We start from the raw sequence: 20,257 nt of genomic DNA, 5'->3' as shown, positions 1-20,257 counted from the left end.
TTTGACATTTTTATTTAGTAGTCAGTATTAATAAATCTTCATGAAAGTAAGTCATTCTGATTTTGTTAAAAATGCATTGCTTAGAGTTCTTTGAAGAAGTATAAATGTTCAGCTAAAAAGAACCAAAGAAAGGGACAAACACTGCCATAGAAGCACTCTAATTCATCTTTGCATTGGTGAAATGAACATATTTAGCTGAACTGTTCATTCTTTTTCTGACCTCCGTTCTCTTCAGGTTCAGGTTCTTAAACCATGAAACTAGGCTTAAAGTAGTATTTTTTTTTAAACAGTCATCTAGGTGAGAATATATACAAATCAGCCCAGAGATACAGTTGGATAATTTTTCTATAAAAATTTCAGAAACTTACTAACATTTTTCATATTTCTGAAATACATTACTCACATGAACATTCTTCCTAATATCTAAGCTTAATTTCTTTTGTTTGTACCTGGACTTATTCCCACTGATAACTTCAATGGGAACTGAGACAGTCTTTACTTCTTATGGGATATACTATTTTACAAACAAAATAAATCTATTTGATATTTCATATGTTTTACTCCTCTGGACATGGAGATCTGTTGCTCCAAACTAGATACGGTTGTTCACTCATCAAAATCATCAAGTAACAATAATAAAAGAAACGTGGTACAGTTTTATAGATAATATAATGAAGCAAAAATTAGTAAAAACAGATTTTTTTATTCCATTTTAATTGAGAAAACATGTAAAAAGCTAGCTATCCGCTATAGTGCCTGGAACATTATAAGGCCTGAAAAACTTTCATTTTGCCATCTTTTTGACTAAGACAAATATATATATATATATGTATATATAAATTATGTATATATATTAGATATGTATATATATATAATACATGTATACATATTATATATGTGTATATATATATATATTTTATATATATAATTTTTTTCTTGCAGGAAGGCATTTCTGTTTATAAAGTTTAAAAAAGTTTGGATTGGGATGAGAAAAAGAAAACAGTGACATTGGTAAAAAGAGATGGAAAAGGGAAATAGAAAATATTCTTTAGTGCATCATCTGATAAATTGAAATGATTTACTGTAAGTTTAAATGTTTTACTGGACTTCATAAGAAATATAGTAGTGTATGGCAAAATGGTATTAGTTTGTGGTCTTCTGTGGTCTTAAGCTCTTTTACATGTAGTTATTTGTAGAAGTTTGCGTGTGTGTGTGTTTGTGTGTGTGTGTGTAAGGGAGTTTGTGCAACTAAAAGCCTTGCCTTGCTCCTTTTAAAGCTGAATTTAATATCTACTTTCTCTCTAAGGAACTCTCTTAAAGGACTCTACTTTTAAACACCTTATCAAATAATGTCATTTTTTATGAAAAATGTCTTAAACATTAACAAAACATGTAATAGTTTTCACCCCAAACAGAGATAAATCAATATTGAAGAAGGGAGCATGGATCAGGCGAGTGGGGCACGAATTCGATTTGTGGGCACATGTTTCCTAGATGCTCAAAGCAAAGTATACAGAAACGACATTGGCAAAATTGTAGAAATCAGTCTTCTAACTGACAATGAAATTCCTCCCTACTAATCACATGTTAACAGAGAAACTCAGAGAGAGGCTAATTTCTCAATAAAGTCACTGCTTTATTTAACTAATAGGGGCAGGCGGGTGAAAAGAAAAAGAGAGGAGAAATAGAAGTAAAAGAAAAGAAAATGATTCATGGTACAAAGTATATTCTTCCATTACACTGTCATTAAGCTAACCAAATAAAACTGTGATGTTAAATGCTATCGATAAATTTAGTCACGTAGGTATATTATAAAGTAAAGACATTTTGACAAGCCATAGACTTAGGAAGTATTAGGGGTATGGAAAATAAAGACAGAAAAACCTGGATAAATAAGTAGTGACTAAAGCACTCAGCAAATTCCAGCTCCACTTGGAATATTGTCCACATAATGAATATTTCAGGTGCATCTTGAGATCCTTATATTTTTCAAAGACAAGTAGGCAAGATGCATTTTACATCTGTTAAAGACTTCTGATTGGCATCTATGTTGAAAGACTGCCTCAGGATTGAAAGGCGGAATGCTCAAGAGCCGTAGCTATGAAATATTTATTCCACCTTCTTTCATAGAGAAGAATGAGTTGACTCTGTGATATAAATCTCTACTAATAATACCAACAAAATTACACATCTTCTGTTAAATGATTATTCTTAGAAGGTGACCCAGGCTTTGTTTGTTGTAGTTGATCAGAGTAGAATAATGCAAGCATTGTTTTACAGTATTCTCAGGAAACATAATAATGTATTTTCAAGCATTAGAGCGCAGGAGACCTAACGTCTGCTAAAAATTTTTTTAAGAAAGACCATGCTGGATGAATTTTTTTCTAGGATTGTTGTTTCTTTCTTTTTAATTTCACAATTACATTTCTGTCAATGTTAACCTCTGTTTGTGAGAATCTTTTCTATATAAAAATGCTGTAGTTATACCTTTGAGTATACTTTTTATTAAGCAAGGCAAAGACTCGTGTGTCTACAAATATTGCTTAAATCTCCAAAGCCAGCTGAATAAACAAACATTATTCGATCTGTAGCCCAAAAGTCTGCAAATGACTCCATAGGATGTAAAAAAAAAAAAATTATGATGCCTTCTAAGTGTTTCTTGGAGCCAATGATCAGCAGTTTTGTTTAAGTTCTGGGACCCCTGAGCCTCCATAAAAATAACTTTGAAATATTATATTATGTGTGAAAATTTTACACACATGCACATTTATAATCAGCAGGCAGGCCCTCTGCCTTTCCTCCACCTGATAACCGTAGTGCCTACTCAGACATGGAGAAAAGAAAAGATTCAGAACTCTAAAGCACAAAATCTTAATGCCGTTTAGAACCATGTGCATTTCTGAAATCCTCTACTACTGCAAATCTCTTCGTTGTATTTTCTATGGAATTGTCTGTTTCTCATTATCAAAGTCTAAAGAAATTTGATACAGTCATGTAACACTTGGTGAAGGAGTGTTAGAAAAACGCATTCCAAAGTGTTCAGCTTATCTTTTCTTTCCAAAGCAGTAACTACTGCCTGACTTTCCTCCTCTAGAGAAGCCAATTGGGAGGGTGAAGAAAAAAAATCAAACCAAAGTAAATTAAACAATAGCTCCGTGTCTGAATCAATCACAGGCATCAGCTTTTAAACAACGAATTGTAGTTAACAGGAGCTAGGGCAACGTTAACATGGAGAATTCTTACTCTGTAAAGTCACCCTTTGCTTGTAGCATGGGTACCATGCCATGCTTTGAACCAAGTTTGCCAGGGGCAAAACTGGAGGTCTGCAATGCCTGTAATTGTGATAGTCAGATTGCTACTGGCCTCAGTAACCCAGGATATGAACACCTAGAGATGGTCTATGGTACATTTTATTCTTTAGCATGGCCAGAACTCAAGGACGACGTGTCATCCTTCCTCAAGAGTGAAGATATTCGAGAAAAGAAAATCCGGGGGAAAAATTATAAATATGAGCCTTGAAGAAAGCATGTCTTATTCCAACAGGTGTTTCTGTCTGCTCCTGTTAAGTCCATTGGGTTATTCAGATAGTACACAAATAGTGTTCAGACAACTCTCGATGCACATCTGATCAATTAAGATAGAATGCTGTTTCTGCAATTCGAGCTTTTAAAAAGCATTATAGTTAAAATACATGGCACAGGCATGCTGGGATAATTGGTTGTAAAAGTACATCGGTACCACTGAGTAGTCTTAAAATAGCAGGAAATGCAACTGAATACTGGAAAGGAAATCACTATTTCACTTTTTCAAATAAAGCATATTGCACCTCTGAGTTCACAATGGGATATTTGCTGAGAGCCTGTAATTAACTCATAATGATGAGAACCACAGTAATAAACATTTCCTTAGCAAAACATTCACTTGTTTTCATTATTTCCTCCTCTTTTGCTATTTCCCTGTCAGGTTTTAACTTAGCTTGTCACTATTAATCAAGAGGAGAATGGAGAAAAGGGCAAGTAATTTTTCAAGAAGGGGAATATTCATTTTAATGATATAGAAAGAACACTTCTGGATAAAAACTAGCACATCATCAGTGACTTCATACGTCTAAGCAAAAATGAGGGGGATTTATGATATATTAGTAAAGTTATTTTACTTTGAAAACCCAGAGCCAAGGAAAACAAAATGCCGCTCAATAGCAGATCACCTGTAGCTGCTGCTTCTGGAGTCACCTCTCTGCCATCTCCCTGCTCACAGCTGTCAGATTAATCTTCCCAAATACCTTTTCATCGTGTCACTCCTTTCCTCAAAATCCTTCAATAGCTGCTCAATACCAACAGTACAGAGTCCACATTCCTTGGCCAGGCATTAAGCCCCCTCTACAATCTGGTTGCAATTTTCTTTTCTTGCTTCATTTCCCACTCTTCCCTTACAACGTAATGGCCCACGTGAATTCTCTGCCCCAGTCTACACAGTGCCTTTGAAAAGACTATCTGCTTTCTTCTTTTCCTGTTATTTTCTCAAGCTGTTCACTGCCTGGGGTTTTCTCTTCCTTCCTGCCTTGGCTCTACTCAGACACATCTTGCAGCGCTGCTTTGGATCATAGCATACACGGTCAGGTAAGGCTACCTGTTCCGTAAATTCACCCTGGCTCTGCATGAGACTGTGAGCTCCATGCAAGCAGGTGTATATCTCACACTTCTTTGTCTTCTCCTTTGCATCTCCCACCATTTTCAGCACAGTATGGAGGCACTGGATAAATAGCTACTGGTTGATAGAACAATTGTTACTACAATACACAAAGCATTAGCCCAGGATCTGATTTGTCTCACCTCATGTAATTCAGAAAGAGCTGGTTTATTACCAAAAAACAAGATGTTCCCGCTCCCAATCCAAATGTCTCTATAACCTTCCCCAAAGTGACAGTAAGGCAGAGAGTAAAGCACATAAATCTTCCAAAGTATTTGGGTTGACTTTGTGAAAAATCTGAATCTCACTTATGCTTTAAAATGTGTGGCAAAATTCAATAATTCTAATATATGTAAATACTAATAATAATTTAATTGCTTTAGATATGCAAAAGTAGCTGAATGTACCATGCAGTCAGAATTACTGGGTCCAGAGTTACCTGTTTGGCTGAAGGAGACTCTGGTTACAGTTGCCTAACTGGGTTCATTGCTTCCGCTTTTGTCCTGACACCAGTTTTTCTCCTAGCAGACAAACCCCATATTTCTCTAATGAAAATCAGATCAGGTCCCTCTTCTGCTTCAACCCTGCCCATGGCTTCCCCATCACACCTGAATAAAATCCCACATCTTCCCATGACTTCCAAGGTCTGTGGTTCGACTTCGTCCTCCCCTATCCCTCCCCCAGCCCAACCCCACCCCCTCCAGCTGCCCTGGTTTTCCTTCAGCTCTGTCTTTGCATTTACCCTTTCTTTAGCCCAAACACTCTGCCCTTGACCTGAGACTGGCAGGTTTCTTACAGTCCTTCTCAAACATTTGTCCTCAAGAAGGCCTTCCTTGAGATCACATCTAAATTCAGTGGCTCCCCCTCCGTCAGCATACTTTCTATCACACCACCCCATGAAAAAAACAGCCTCCACTTTTATCGGAAATAACCTTCTTTATTCAGTTGTTTACTCGCCTATGTCCATCTCCTTCCACTGGAAGTAAATACCATTCAGCCAGGGATCTTGTCTGTTTTGATTACTGTTGTACTGTTGTCATCAGAAAATTGCTTGGTACAGAGCATGTGGTCAATAAATATTTGTCAAACGAATAAACTTGCCGAAAGTTACAGAACTAGCCCTGAAACCCCAGGCTGTGTGACCAATATGGCGCCGCCACTCTGTCTAGTACTGACGGTGCCGCAAACATCCATGTCACCATCCTTGTTGCTGAGTACTAGCCTGCTCCAGCAGTTACAGAGAAGAAGTCTTAGATCCAAGACAAAGACACCAGAGAACGTCAGTACGCCTGTCTATCCAGGGAGAGCAGCCTGCCCAGACAATCTGACAAAACTGTCACCCAGATCTCATCCTACACAGGGAAAAGCATCACAGAAGAATCAGCTGGAGGGGCAATCGCATCTTAGTGACGGGGTCACTTATACATTTGTTAGAAACAACGTGGCATTTATGCCAATGTGTAAGGCATGGAGAATGGATGCAATGGGTAGAAAGGGAAACAACCACGTGTGGTCCACTGAATAGAAGTTGAATTTACAACACGCACTCACTCGTTAGATGTTGAAGAGAGTCGGAAAGGCAACAATAACGTCATAAAACAGGTTGATTGGGAAGATGATAGAGCCATTGACAGAACTAGGACACTTAGAAAGAAAGAGGACATTTACAGATGAAGTCAGGGAGGATACTCAGCCATGTTTCAGATGTGTAGGTCTTGGCATATTGTTGGTGCTTATAAAAGATTTGTCCACTGTCCTCATTTCCCTTGGGAAATGCATATTCTTTGGAAGGAAGGAGAAAATTGAGGTAGAAATAACCATCAATTCCTTGAGGTCTGGGAAAATGGCTGTCTCTCCCTCTCTCTCTTCTTCCCTCTTCCTTCCTTTATCCTTTCTCTTCCTCTCTTTTTCTTCCTTTCTCCATAGCAATTGATATACAACTATTTATACAGTAAACACTCCATTAATGCTAGTGACATAAAGATTCCAAAAGCAAAACTTCACTAGATTCTACATCTTAAGTACTATTCATGTTCCCAGGAGCTCTGTACAGCATGAAGAATGCTGAGCCTCGGATCAGATACATCTGCCCGCCTGCACTTCTTCACTCTGTGATCTCAGGCAACTATGAGTCACTTTCCTTATTCGAAAAATGAGGCTAAACAAATCTCTGTAGGGTACTTGTGAGAACTACAAGAAAATAATGTACTTGGGGCATTTAGCAGCATGCTTGAACCATAACTGATGCTTAATAAATGATAAATCATTAATATTATTTATTTTCAATTTTACCTGCTTTGTGTTGGGTTTTTGAGAATTGCTATGTAAGTCTAGAGAAGTGTATGTCGCTCTTAAACTTGAACTAGTAATCTTATCTTTATCAGAAAACATCTCTTAAGTGTTGCATTACCTGCAATATTTTGAAAGTAAATCTACAAAGTTAAGGAGTAATATTACTACTACCAAACTTTATCTAAAACACAAAGAAAGCATACAGTGTATGATAACACAATAAGTTAAACATTAAATTTTACTTCAACCTACTTCCATTGGTCAGTTTATGCAAATATTATTATTTTTTCTCTCCAAAAAGAATATTGCATCAATGTTATCTTGCACAATAAAACTGAATTTAGTGCTCATATGTTTATTTTCTCTTCATATGCTGTATTTCTCTATATTAGCTATATACAACCAAAGTATATACCCAACAAATTATTTCATTTCTCTGGTAAAAATACAGAAATAGAAAAGGCAGCCTTTAAAAAAATCCAGGCTTAACCTACGGAATGGGAGAAAATATTTGCAAACGATGTGACCAACAAGGGCTTAATCTCCAAAATTAACAGCTCCAAAACAAACAGCTCATACAACTCAACAACAACAAGAAAAACTTCCCAATCAAAAAATGGGCATAAGTACTAAATAGACATCTCTCCAAAGAAGACACACAGATGGCCAACAGGCACACGGGCCAACAGATGGTCAACACCACTAACTGTTAGAGAAATACAAATCAAATCTACAATGAGGTGTCACTGCACATTGGTCAGAATGGACATTATTAAAAAGTCTACAGATAATAAATGCTGGAGAGGGTGTGGAGAAAAGGGAACCCTCCTACAGTGTTGGTGGGAATGTAAGTTGGTGCAGCCACTATGGAGAACAATATGGAGGTTCCTCCAAAAGCTAAAAATAGAGTTGCCATATAATTTAGCAATCTGACTCCTGGGCATATATCCAGACAAAACTATAATTCAAAATAATACATGCACCTTATGTTCACAGCAGCACTCTTCACAATAGCCAAGACATGGAAACAATCTAAATGTCCATCAACAGATGAATAGATAAAGAAGACGTGGTATATATTATATATACAATGGAATACTACTCAGCCATAAAAAAAGAAATAATGCCATTTGCAGCAACATGGGTGGAACTAGAGATTATCATACTGAGTGAAGTAAGTCAGAAAGAGAAAGGCAAGTACCATATGATATCACTTATATGTGGAATCTAAAATATGACACAAACATAAATGGTCTCACAGACATAGAGGACAGACTTGTGGTTGCCAAGGGAGAGGGGGGTGAGGAAGAGATGGAGTGGGAGTTTGGGGTTAGCAGATGCTAATCCATATAGAATGGGTAACAACAAGGCCCTACTGTAGAGCACAGGGAACTATATTCAGTATCCTATGATAAACCATAATGGAAAAGAATATAAGAAAAAAGAATGTTTATATATGTATAACTGAATCACTTTGCTGTACAGCAGAAATTAATACATTGCAAATCAACTATACTTCAATTAAAAAAAAAATCCAGTCTCACCTATATTCAAATCAAATCTCCATTCTAGCTAAAGTATAGTCTATAGCCTATAATGTTAATCTGAGAAAGCAGCCTTTTGGGGACAAAGTTTTCCTTGTGTAAATTCATCATTAACTAGCATCGACACTGACCATCTTATAATCCTTGATGAATGATGACTAACCTAAAAATTAGAGAAATATTATATAATAATACCACAGGGATTGATTCATTGGGCCTCACTGACTTAAAATTACTTAAAATGTTAAATGTATTGGAAAAAGAATAATGAAACACTACTGTCTCAGACAAAGACATGCAAATGATGCTTCCTGTTACAGAGATTGTTTTAAAGATGTAAATGCCTACTATGTCATGATTCTGCAACAATTTATTTGTAATTTAACAGCATAGTAAAATCAAACATTACCATTTATTGCCAGTTGGAAAGGGAAAAGACATGCGAAACTGTGTCTAGGGAGGGATTCTGTAGTTTGGCACATTTGCTGGTTCTTAAATTACATTGCTTTTCTGAACGAGTTTGTCTATGAGTGTGTGGTCACCCAAGGTTCTTCTGACTAATTTGGATTGCTTGAGGCCCTGGAACCAGTGAGAGACTCCATTCATGAACAGCCCATGATGCATGACAAAGCTGTAATGCTCTTAGGAGGAAGTTAGCTGAGAAGAGCTATACTATACCAGAGGGGGTTTGGATAAAACTTCCATCCAGGCTACAAGCTGTAGACATTGATTTGAAATAAATTGTGACTGATGATCAGTCGATGATGATTTCCATAATCATTACGCCGTTAGTAATTTATCAAGGTAATGATATTTGTGTCCCCGATGTCACATTCATCCTGTACTGAGGGACTGAAGAACATGCTGTGATTTTTAAAAGCCCTTATTAAGAACCGACTGGTTGTGTCATACTCCCAGCCGTAATCAGTGGGATGGCTAAAAGTGAATAAAACATTGAAAAAATCCTGCTAGGTTTGTAATAAAATTCTTTTGACAAAACCTTCTATAGCACCAAAGCAAAGATCCTATGCTTACAGCATTTTAATTAAATCTCTTTTATCAAGATTGTTCAGTGTCGTTTGCCAGTATGGTTTGGAAAGAGATATTACAGCATGCTGGGCAAAGAAATCTGCCAAAGAACCCGCTTAACCCTTCTGGACCATTTCCCCCTGGAATATTTGCATTCCCTTTCAGATTGCGATTATTTCTTCACGACCATAATTTTCAGCATGTGTATAGTCAACAGGTATTCATATCCTGCCCTTACTCTTGTTAGACACAAAACTGATGAACAATATTCCCATCCCTAGTCAGAAAAAAAGCTAATGACATTAAACACTAAATGTCATAAGTATCTCTTCACCAAAAGTGAAAGTGAGCTGAGAAAGTCAACGACAGTGATATAATTAACAAAATTAACAAATGTGTTTTGAGATTGCCATTATAAAATGAATTATGATTAGATTGCAAATGTTATAGGATCACTTATATTTTCCTAGAACAAGGTTTAAATACATACAACCAAATACGGTTTCAAGAATTTCACGAATAATTCTAGTTTGGCATCTTAAAAGTTTAAGTTAAGATAAAGCAAAGTACTTTGATTAGAATCAGAAAATAGAGTATTTTAGATATTTGTCTTATGTAAATAAAACTGTATTTGTTATCTACAAACTTCCATTTGTTTTTGAAATAATCCTATCTTCACTAGTCTAAAATAATGACTACTGCTCAATGATCTCAACATGTCCTGTATTTGCATACTGCCTGGCCTGGGTTCCTGGTTTCATTACCTTATTATTTATTCCTTTTTATTGTGGTAAAATATACCTAACATAAAATTTACTGTGTTGACCATTTTTAAGTGTATAGTTTAGTAGCATTCAGTGCATTTGCAATGTTCTTCAACCATAACCACTATGTCCAGTTTCATTACTTTTAAGCTGTTTCTTATTTTCCGTCTGTCATCTGTAAAATAGGGGTGATGATTACAGTAGCAACTTCATATTGCTTTTGTTAAAAATAAATGAGATGCTATGATATTTGTAAAGCTTGCCTGGTGTACATGAAGTGCTAAACTATATACTCCATGCTTGAACTGTTTTCTTCTAATGTTGACATTAACTCTTTTAAGAGCAAAAAGACTTACTGGAACATCACAATAGAATAACTTAGATTTATTTTCTGAAAAAATGCTATGTGTTACAAATACGTCCACAAATATCTCTCTAGAACCTCACCATAAAACCCCACATAACAAACAAGAAGACCAGGTTTTGTTTTCTGATTGTACAAATGAGAAAAGTGAATCTCTGAAAGCTTAAATCATTTACGCCAGGTCCCAGAGTCAAGGAGTGGAGTTAGAAACTAAACCTAGCACTTAACACTTAGGAGGTAAGCAATTATAAATGTCTGTGAATAAATGGTTGAATTAAAATAAGTTAGAATTTTGACCTTAAGTTCTCCACTCCTTCTACCACATAACACGGACTGCTTCGTCACCTGACTTGTTTATCTCCAGCCTTTATTCAGCATTCCCATTTGCTAGGACCCCCTCTTATAAGGTCTGGAGGACTGACTGTGGGCTCTTGCTTCTTTTAATTCTTTGAGGTTCACTATTTCTCTTGGTTCCATGGGAAAGGAGTGCCCTAGGTAATTAAAACTGTGGTTCTGAGTCTGGTAGTCTACTCAACAGAAAGGCTAGTGGCCTTAGAGGTCGTTTTAAATCTTTGGCCCAGGTTTTCATCATGGACAGAGGGCTACATCCCTCTGTATCCACAGGGTATTGGCTCCAGGACTCCTGTGGATACCAAGCCCTGTGGACGGTTGGAGTACTGCGGTCGGTTGAATCTCCCATGCTGAGTTCGCGGATATGCGGGCCAACTGGATGTAGAAGGTGTTCGTCAAGGGACACACTGTCTGTGGCTTCAAAAGTCCCCTGATGGACACTGTATGTCATGTATTGATACTTACAAGGCTCTGAGCAAGGTTTAGAATTTGGAGGACGATGAGAGTGGCAGTAACCTGCACTGCACACTGCACTGATGTTTTTCTAAATACATCTTGTTTAGCCAGATAAATATTTCTTTTCCTTAATATGGATTTGTTATTTTTGAAAATTATTGTTTGTCCTTGAGCGGTGTGTGTATGTGTGATTTAATTTTTCTTGTTAGAATACCAGGAAAAATGAGAGGACGTATCTGTCCTACAGGGTGGAAGACAGGACTTTTGAAATGACAGAACCTGTTCTAAATTGTTGTGTTATACTTACTGTGCTAAAACTCACCTAGGGCTAATGAAGTCATCCATCCCGCGGTGTCAAGGCATATGTCCAGACGGGATAACTTGGACTTCGGGACACGACCACTGCAGCTGATTGTGTTCTGTGGGTTGCACTGCTGGGTGTTGGGAGGGTGTAGAACATGAATGCTAACGTGAGTTAGACTCTCTGGATAGTAGGTGGGTTTTCCCTAATGGGAATTCGAATGTCATATTATGGTAGTTTGTAAAAGGAAGTACTTTTTGAGAGGAGAGTGCAACTAAGGGTGCCCTTGAGGTAGGGAGGGAAGCTCACACTTGGGTCTCACCTACGTCTCTTTGAGGGGTCCACGATCACCTCAGTGGTCCATGGATCACCTGCACCGGAATGACCTGGGATTGAAAATGCAGCTTGCCCTACTCCTAATACTGGTTCTAACTTTGGGTTCATCCTGTCTGTTCTCTCCTGCAGCAGCTAACCAGGCCACTTGAGATGAAACTGCTTTACTTCCAGTGGCAATGTAATTTGGAAACTAAATGATTTTGCATATGTGGAATGGAGTGAAGGAAAAAATTGAAAATAACAGGCAATATACTTAATATACTCAAAAAATATTTAAAAGAAAGGTAACCTGGGCTACTCTTAAACAGATTTTTTTAAAAAGCTTTTTTTTAGGATAACAGAAAATTTTCCAAGAAAAATATTTCACTTGTACTTTGAATATTTTGATATTAAAATTTAACATGTAGGGTTTCCCTGGTGGCACAGTGGTTGAGAATCTGCCTGCCAGTGCAGGGGACACGGGTTCGAGCCCTGGTCTGGGAGGATCCCGCTTGCCGCGGAGCGACTGGGTCCGTGAGCCACAATTACTGAGCCTGCGCGTCTGGAGCCTGTGCCCCGCAACAAGAGAGGCCGCGATAGTGAGAGGCCCGCGCGCCGCGATGAAGAGTGGCCCCCGCTTGCCGCAACTGGAGAAAGCCCTCGCACAGAAACGAAGACCCAACACAGCCAAAAGTAAATAAATAAGTTAATTAATTAAAAAAAAAATTTAAGATGTAGAACATATAACGCATTTCACAAAAGCAGCTGTAACTTACCTGTTTAAAAAATTAAGGAGAATATATGTATTCATGCAAATAATATGTAAAAAATGTAACAGTAACATGATTTACAGATTTGTAAGCATTATAATTTTAAAAAATTTCTTAATATAACAAATATTACTAAACTGTAGAAACATGGATTTTTGTTAAACTTTGAAAACAAATTTTGAGAAATACAAGCTTCCTATGTAGCTTTTCAAACAAATGCCATTTAAAAATATTTTAAATGTCACTTGAAAAAAGTAAATATCAAAATTTATTTCTAGACACATTTGATGCAAAAATGTATCAAGTTTCTATCAAAAGCATGTAAGATGATTTAGTCTGTGCTGTTAAAAAGTTTTCTCTTGTTAAGCCATATTGACTAACAAAGTACAGTTAACGCTGTTAGAAACGTAGTTGTAATTTTTACTGAAACGAGGAAAGGGTTACTGAGAAGCAAGATAAAATGAGAATTAGGACTAAGAGGGGAGTGGAATGAAGTAAAATAAAAATAAAGATGAAAAGAGGTCATATAGGCAGAAAAACCACATTAACAAACTGGGGAAATGTGGGAAGGAGAAGGTGGGGTTCGGAGGGAGTGGTGAGAGAGAGAAAAAGGCAAGAAAGTAGAAAGGGGAGTGAAATTTGGGAATGCATACTTCATTAATGAAGTGATAGAGGGAGAGACGGACAGGTAGTTTTAATTTCAATATGCAGACAAGCCAACACCGGCAGCTATGCCTTGCCAATCTACCTTCCTCTTAAAGAGGAGTAACATTTATTTCAGTGTTCCTGCAAGTCATGGCAAAATTTACAGAGATTATCTGTCTTTCAACAGATCATAATGGGTATTTCAGAATTTTCAAAGATAATTCAGAAGAATTCCAACAATGTCTGTGTAATGTCACACAAAAGGACCTGGGTAAACTTAACAGACATCAACTTGAAGGATGACACCATATTCCATTAGCTTGCTTTTGCTTTGACTTTTTAAGTGGCTTTTAAAAACATTTTTGAATTTTTAAACACATTAAAGAAACACTATAATGCTTTTTAGTGTGTGAGTACGTAAAGTACATTTTTTCCTGTAGCATAATTGAAATCTAATTAACGATTTTCTCTAGAGATTTTTTTTTTTAAAGACAACTATTGTGACAACAATAGAGAGATATGACTTTGCTCATCACCACTGAAAATGTTTCAGTTGGGGCAACAGTATAATTCTGTGAAAGCGTGTACACACTTTGACTGGTTATGTTCTCAAAATTTACAAAAGAAATTAACAGTCCAACTGAGATGCCTGTGAACTCACGTCTTTCTCAAGATAGGCATTGTGTTTTCATCTTCTAAAACAAGAAACTGACTTATCAGCTCTTCCAATTATACTGGTTTCTTTTCCACTCATGAATTAGGAGAATAATGTCCCACCTTTAGTTATGACTAATATTTAGTCAAATATTAACCTTTTTTCTCATGATTGTCTTAGTGCTGATTTAACTATCTAGAAGACCTCCCCTTCCTGTAGCTGAAATGTGAATGCTTGGTCACACAGTTTGTGAGTGAACTGTAAATTTTAGTGCCAAATGGTTATTTTCTGCTTATCCATCTGGAGTTCACACAAATAGACGTGTGGGTGTTCTATATGTTCAAATCAGTTGGCTACAGGGAATCTGTAGTCGTACTCGTGGAATTGTCTCATCAGCTCCTACTGTCCCTAGCAGTGGCCCGTATTCTCTACTGACATTCTTGTATACAAGACCTTCAGGGCTCCCTGTGTTATTCAAGGTCTTGGAAGCCATGTTTTGCATATATATACATACATATATATATATATATATATGTATGTATATATATGTATATATATATATACACACACACACACACAGTGTGTATATATATTAGCATATATCAGTATATCTATCAAAAATACTTAACTTGTTAATATATATGTTATATAATCAGTGTATCTATAAATACATATACATCTTGTTTACATATTTATCTTCTATATATGTATAGGCATACTGCGTTTTAATTCTCTTTATTACACTTCACAGATATTGTGTTTTACACAAATTGAAGGTCTGTGGCAACCCTGCATCCAGCAAGTCTACTGGTGCCATTTTTCCAACAGCATTTGCTCACTTCGTGTCTCTGTGTCACATTTTGGTGATTCTCACAATATTTCAAACTTTTTCACTATTATTATATTTGTTATGGCTATCTGTGATCTGTGATCTTTGAGGTTACTATTGCAAAAAGATTAAGACCCACTGAAGGCTGAGATGATGGTTAGCATTTTTCAGCGATGAAGTATTTTTAATTAAGGTATGTACATTGTTCTTTTTAGACATAATATGATTGCACACTTAATAGACTACAGTATAGTGTAAATATAACTTTTATATGCACTGGGAAACCAAAAAATTCGTGTGACTCATTTTTTTGCAGATACTTGCTTTATTGTGGTGGTCTGGAATTGAAACTGTAGTATCTCTGAGGTCTGCCTGTAATATATTAATATATATGTCATAATCGACACTAATGAATTAATTCAACCAATAAAGAGGGGGAAAGATAAGAAATAAATGCAAAGATTTTGGTTACTAAGTGGATTTAGCTTTTTCTTAATAAAAATGTGGGTCACATAATGCCCACAAGCAGGGTAGAGTTGGGGACAGATTGAAGAGAAACTAATGCAAATAATACCTACTTAAATTATCCCTTAACCTTTCATTTGATTATGGCGCAATGTCTATTTTTGCTTGAAAGGAGATACTGAACTTCAATAACAAGGCAGGTTTACTTTTTTTCTAAATTTAACCAGGGAAAATTACCTTAATGCTAAAGGTTTAGGTATGTAAAGCTGGGAAATTACTAATTCGCTTGTATTTTCTGTTATAATGCCTTCCATATGGATAGGATTTTCATATCTAAAATGTATCCATATGGAAATTCTGGAGCCATGAATTTTCTCCTGATGTAGACACTAAGCTTCCAGCTGCTGGTGTTCTGAAAGCAGCCCTGTCTCACCGCAGGGCAGCAAGGACACTGCAAACCCCACTGCGGCTGCACCTTGGGACGCAGGACCTAGGGGAGGGGAGGGCAGCTCCTATTTTTGCTGCTGCGAACAAAACTGTTTTCATTTTAGCTGTCATTTTGGTTCATATAGTGACTGTTCTTTAAAGGATTCATTCATTCATTGCATATCTGACCAGTTCCATATTTAAATGCATTTGTACACTATCATATTGTTTGTTAATACGTGGTCCATTTCCATAAGGATCAGAGTCACCCGTGGTGGTTATTATAAACAGATTTCTGGGCTCCAAGCTCAGGATCAGAGAGAGGTTTCTCTCTCTGGGGTTTCTCCTCGTCATGTCCCCAGAGTCTAGTCTGAATCTAACACACAGTGGTCAGTCAATAAATATTTGTTCAGAGAATGAATTAATGAACACTAAAGAATAAGAAACGTTACTCTGGAATAAAAAGAAAAAATTAACTGAAAAAGTGCAAGCCCCGGCAAAATGGTCCTGCTATTATTGGTAATCTTCAAAAAATTGGGCCAAAATAATTTAAAGGAAATTCCTAATAAATCTTTAAGTTGAGTCAATGGGAAAATTAAATTTATTTTACAATAATCTGCCCTGGAGACAGTCCTACAAAGATATCTCCTATTAAACAATCTAGAAGTTTTCTCTGCAGCATTCCCTCAGAGAAGTTCAAACTGTTAGCCATATTCTATAATTTCCCAAAGCTAGATTCAAAAAAAAGTTGAGGGCATTTAAAAATTTAAACATTTTTGGATATATGCTTTTTAAAAGTTCTTTATAGACAAACTCCAAGCAACTCAGGAATTTTGAACAATAAATAGTTCTGACATGTTAAAATTATCTATAGAAAACCATATAGTCAGGGAAACAGTAAAAACAGGAAAGAGAAATTGAAATGTAGTAAAAAATAATATAGAAAAATGATGTTAAATGCCAAAAAATGAAAAACACAGTGGTGAAAGAGAGCATGCATGTAAGGTAGAGAGTTTATAAGGATTTTTCAGAAATGACAGAAAGCCTTACTATGAACAGGAACAAGCAGACTCTGAAAGTTTGTAAGCAAGGAAATGAAGAAAGGTACAATATGCCAGTAGGACAGACTAAGAGGCTCTGGCCACTAAATAATCCTTCCCTGAGTGAAGCAGATTTGCCCTCTTCTAGTGTGATTAGGGATCAAGAACACAGAATGAAATCTGTAGTAATGATTAATGTACCTTTGCAGTAAACTCAGGGAGTGGCTTATCATTAATGTGGAACTAATGAAATTTCTTGCTGACGCAAGTCCTATTTTTAGGGATAGAGTATTAGTAAATGCATGAATCCAGGCAGGTCTTACCCCATTTGGTGCTGAGACCAAAGCAGGTACAGATTCTATAACTAGATCTATGTACCGACCCATGCACTTGATAGAGAAGAATGGCAACGTAAGTGTGCTAGAAAGGGATGTTGCTCAACCACTTGAATTTATGGTAAAACACTGTTTTCATTTCTATATTAATTAATACCTATATATGTATATGTATATATAACAGGTAGTATATGCTCTATATTTCCTTCCCCATCCACTGACACTGTAGTCTAAAAAATATAGAAACTTATCTAGCAGATTTTACATTCCAACATTTAAAACAAGCACTAGAGTGATAAGTAAATATAAAAATATAAAACTGGGCTTCCCTGGTGGCGCAGTGGTTGAGAATCTGCCTGCCAATGCAGGGGACACGGGCTCGAGCCCTGGTCTGGGAAGATCCCACATGCCGCGGAGCAACTGGGCCCGTGAGCCACAACTACTGAGCCTGCGCGTCTGGAGCCTGTGCTCCGCAACAAGAGAGGCCGCGACAGTGAGAGGCCCGCGCACCGCGATGAAGAGTGGCCCCCGCTTGCCGCAACTGGAGAAAGCCCTCGCACAGAAACGAAGACCCAACACAGCCATAAATAAATAAAAAAACAAATAAATAAAAATTTAAAAATATATAAATATAAAAGTAAAGTATATGTGTTCTATGGCTTTCCTGGTTAATGGCAAAATTTGGACCAAATTGTCTCACTCTCATCACTAGCATTTCCTAATTCAAATGCAAATTATATTTTATTACTATATAGCTTCAACTCAGCCATTCAAATACTTGTGTTAAAATATTTTAAAATTCTGCTACCAAAAAATAGTCCTAAGTTTTGAAAAGAAAAGGATAGGATAACTTTCTTAGAAAATAACTCTCAAAGCAAATTCAATGCAGTAATGTATTTAATTGATTTACTCCTTAATCATACAAATTTACAAACCATGTAGAAGACTCATTCATCCCCAATACTTAAGTATCACATTGCATGAGTAACAAATGATATAAAATATGCAAAATAATAGCACATTAGCCTAAATAACACTAATAAATTGCAAAGCTTAGCATGAAATGGAAAATCACTAATGGAACACCATGCAGTTTGTCTATGCAACGAGCAAAGACTCATACATAATGTAAGAGTACAAATGTTAGCAGCAGGCTCACAGAGGGCAGTTTAAATGTGTTTTTATGGAAAGGCTGGATTGATCTGGGAATTGGTTCCTGAGAAGATTCCACGTACCCCGAAGAGCATCTTGGGAGATGGTCATGATTTTCCATCTGCTTCTGCAACTCCTATTGTTTAGATAACCTGTATTCTTTACACCAAGTTTTATGAGTTGGAAAAGTAGAATTATTTTGAGGAGCTTTTATGAAATCACTAGTAACAATGGTCACTTGATCTGGGGTTTTCTTCTGTGGCATATTTCCATTTGGTATTCAAGTGCTAAGCACTATAATTTAAAAAAAAAATCACTTCCTTCATTCTACAGATAGCACCCAATGTAATGAAAGCTAAAAATATGCCTAAAAGATGAGACTCAAGTTCTTAGTATACTGGAGCCCCATCCTGACAAGATTCAATATGATACAGACATTAGTATATGACAGGGGCTATCTTGGACCCCATTCAAGGGAAATAAGTTATGAACATATTAGGAGGAACTTGTTAGGACGATGTTCCAACCATAAGTTGGCCCCCAGGCATGGAGATGGACGAAAACATTATTAAGTAAAGCTCAGGTGTTTTCTACTTTCATTTTTACCTTAGATTTAATATCACCTCTAGATTTAATTGGTATTTCAAAAGAGACTATAGTTTGAATTTGAACATTTTGTATCTAAAGGTGAGTGTAGTGATGTGAGTTTGAAGGTGATACGAAGTTGTCAAAAGTCAAAAAGCTGCTACTAATTTCAAGATAAAAATAAATTGTGCTACTGAAGGAAAAGCTTAGCTAATACAGCAGGGAATATGATAAAGAGTTCATCTAACATAGTCCCTGAAAGTGAAGAGAAGATTTTAGTCAAAGGAACTTAGGGAAGATGGCATCTGTTTGTAACATAACACTCTGGGGATGTAGACTCAGTAAAATTAGAGTTTTGTCCTTCACTCATTTCTATCCTCAATGGTTCATTTATGAGCTTCCTTCTGAATTCTGATTCCATAGGCTCACTTAGAAAAGGCAAGTGGTATTCTGTGTCCATCCATCATATTGTCTATGATACATTAGTGATCAATAACGTCAATATAAACAATTTTAATGTTAACATTTCCTCAAAAATGAGAATTTGAAGCATGCTTAATACTGTGCCATGCAACTCACCTTGGAGATGTCTGGACTAGGTCTATCTAAAGCAATTGTGATAGTGCTCAGGTGACCTCTTAATACCTTAAACTAATTGACCCAGCTATGGAATGCTCAGTCAGAGAACACCTGCTTCATGCAAAGGATTTGCTACTGCTGAGCATTAAATCGTAAATGGATCAGCCAAAAGGGAGTTGCAGAGAAATATTTATGATGCAGTGCAAATATTAAGTTTTAGAGATTGTTATTAAATTCATATATGGGGAATTGGTTAGTTATGCAATTAAGTCACACTGATCAAAAAACTTGTTATAAAAATAAAATGAGAATGGATTAAACAGACTGATGGAGAATTAGAGGCTTAGAATAAAATAGAAATCAATGAAGTAAAAGTATAATATGACCACTGAAAGGGGGTAAAACTAGCTTGTTGCTGCCTTGATTTTTATGGATAGTAAAAAGAAAAATAATATTTAAAATTCATTCCCATTGTCTTTCTATTTTAGAAGATAACAGATGATCTTACCAAGCTTCTTAGCTATTATTTGATTATTTTTGTAATTTTTAAATTATTACATTTGACTAGGCTTTTTAACTATTAACAGATATTTATAAATGTTATCAGCAGAACATATTCTCTTAATGTTGCTTGTAATCAACAGTCTCCAACTCAGAAAAAAACATTATAA

The 20,257-nt window shown here is 36.3% G+C and overlaps 1 protein-coding gene and 1 long non-coding RNA gene across 7 annotated transcripts in view; one reads left to right on the top strand and one right to left on the bottom strand.

Moving 5' to 3' along the window:
* TENM3 (teneurin transmembrane protein 3) overlaps positions 1–20,257 on the bottom strand; it is a 2,405,282-nt gene that overhangs the window by 864,342 nt on the left and 1,520,683 nt on the right. The gene's annotated exons all lie outside the window — the stretch shown is intronic.
* Positions 12,588–20,257, top strand: part of LOC309651409 — an 888,535-nt gene continuing 880,865 nt past the window's right edge. The window contains exon 1 of the long non-coding RNA XR_014258104.1: positions 12,588–12,798. This is a non-coding gene — a long non-coding RNA (uncharacterized lncRNA). The remainder of the gene's footprint in view (positions 12,799–20,257) is intronic.

This window comes from Balaenoptera physalus (genome assembly GCF_965194825.1).
Source record: "Balaenoptera physalus genome assembly, chromosome: 21".
Taxonomy (NCBI): Eukaryota; Metazoa; Chordata; class Mammalia; order Artiodactyla; family Balaenopteridae; genus Balaenoptera; species Balaenoptera physalus.
Note: the sequence above shows the minus strand (reverse complement) of the source record. Positions and strands in the feature narration are given on the sequence as shown.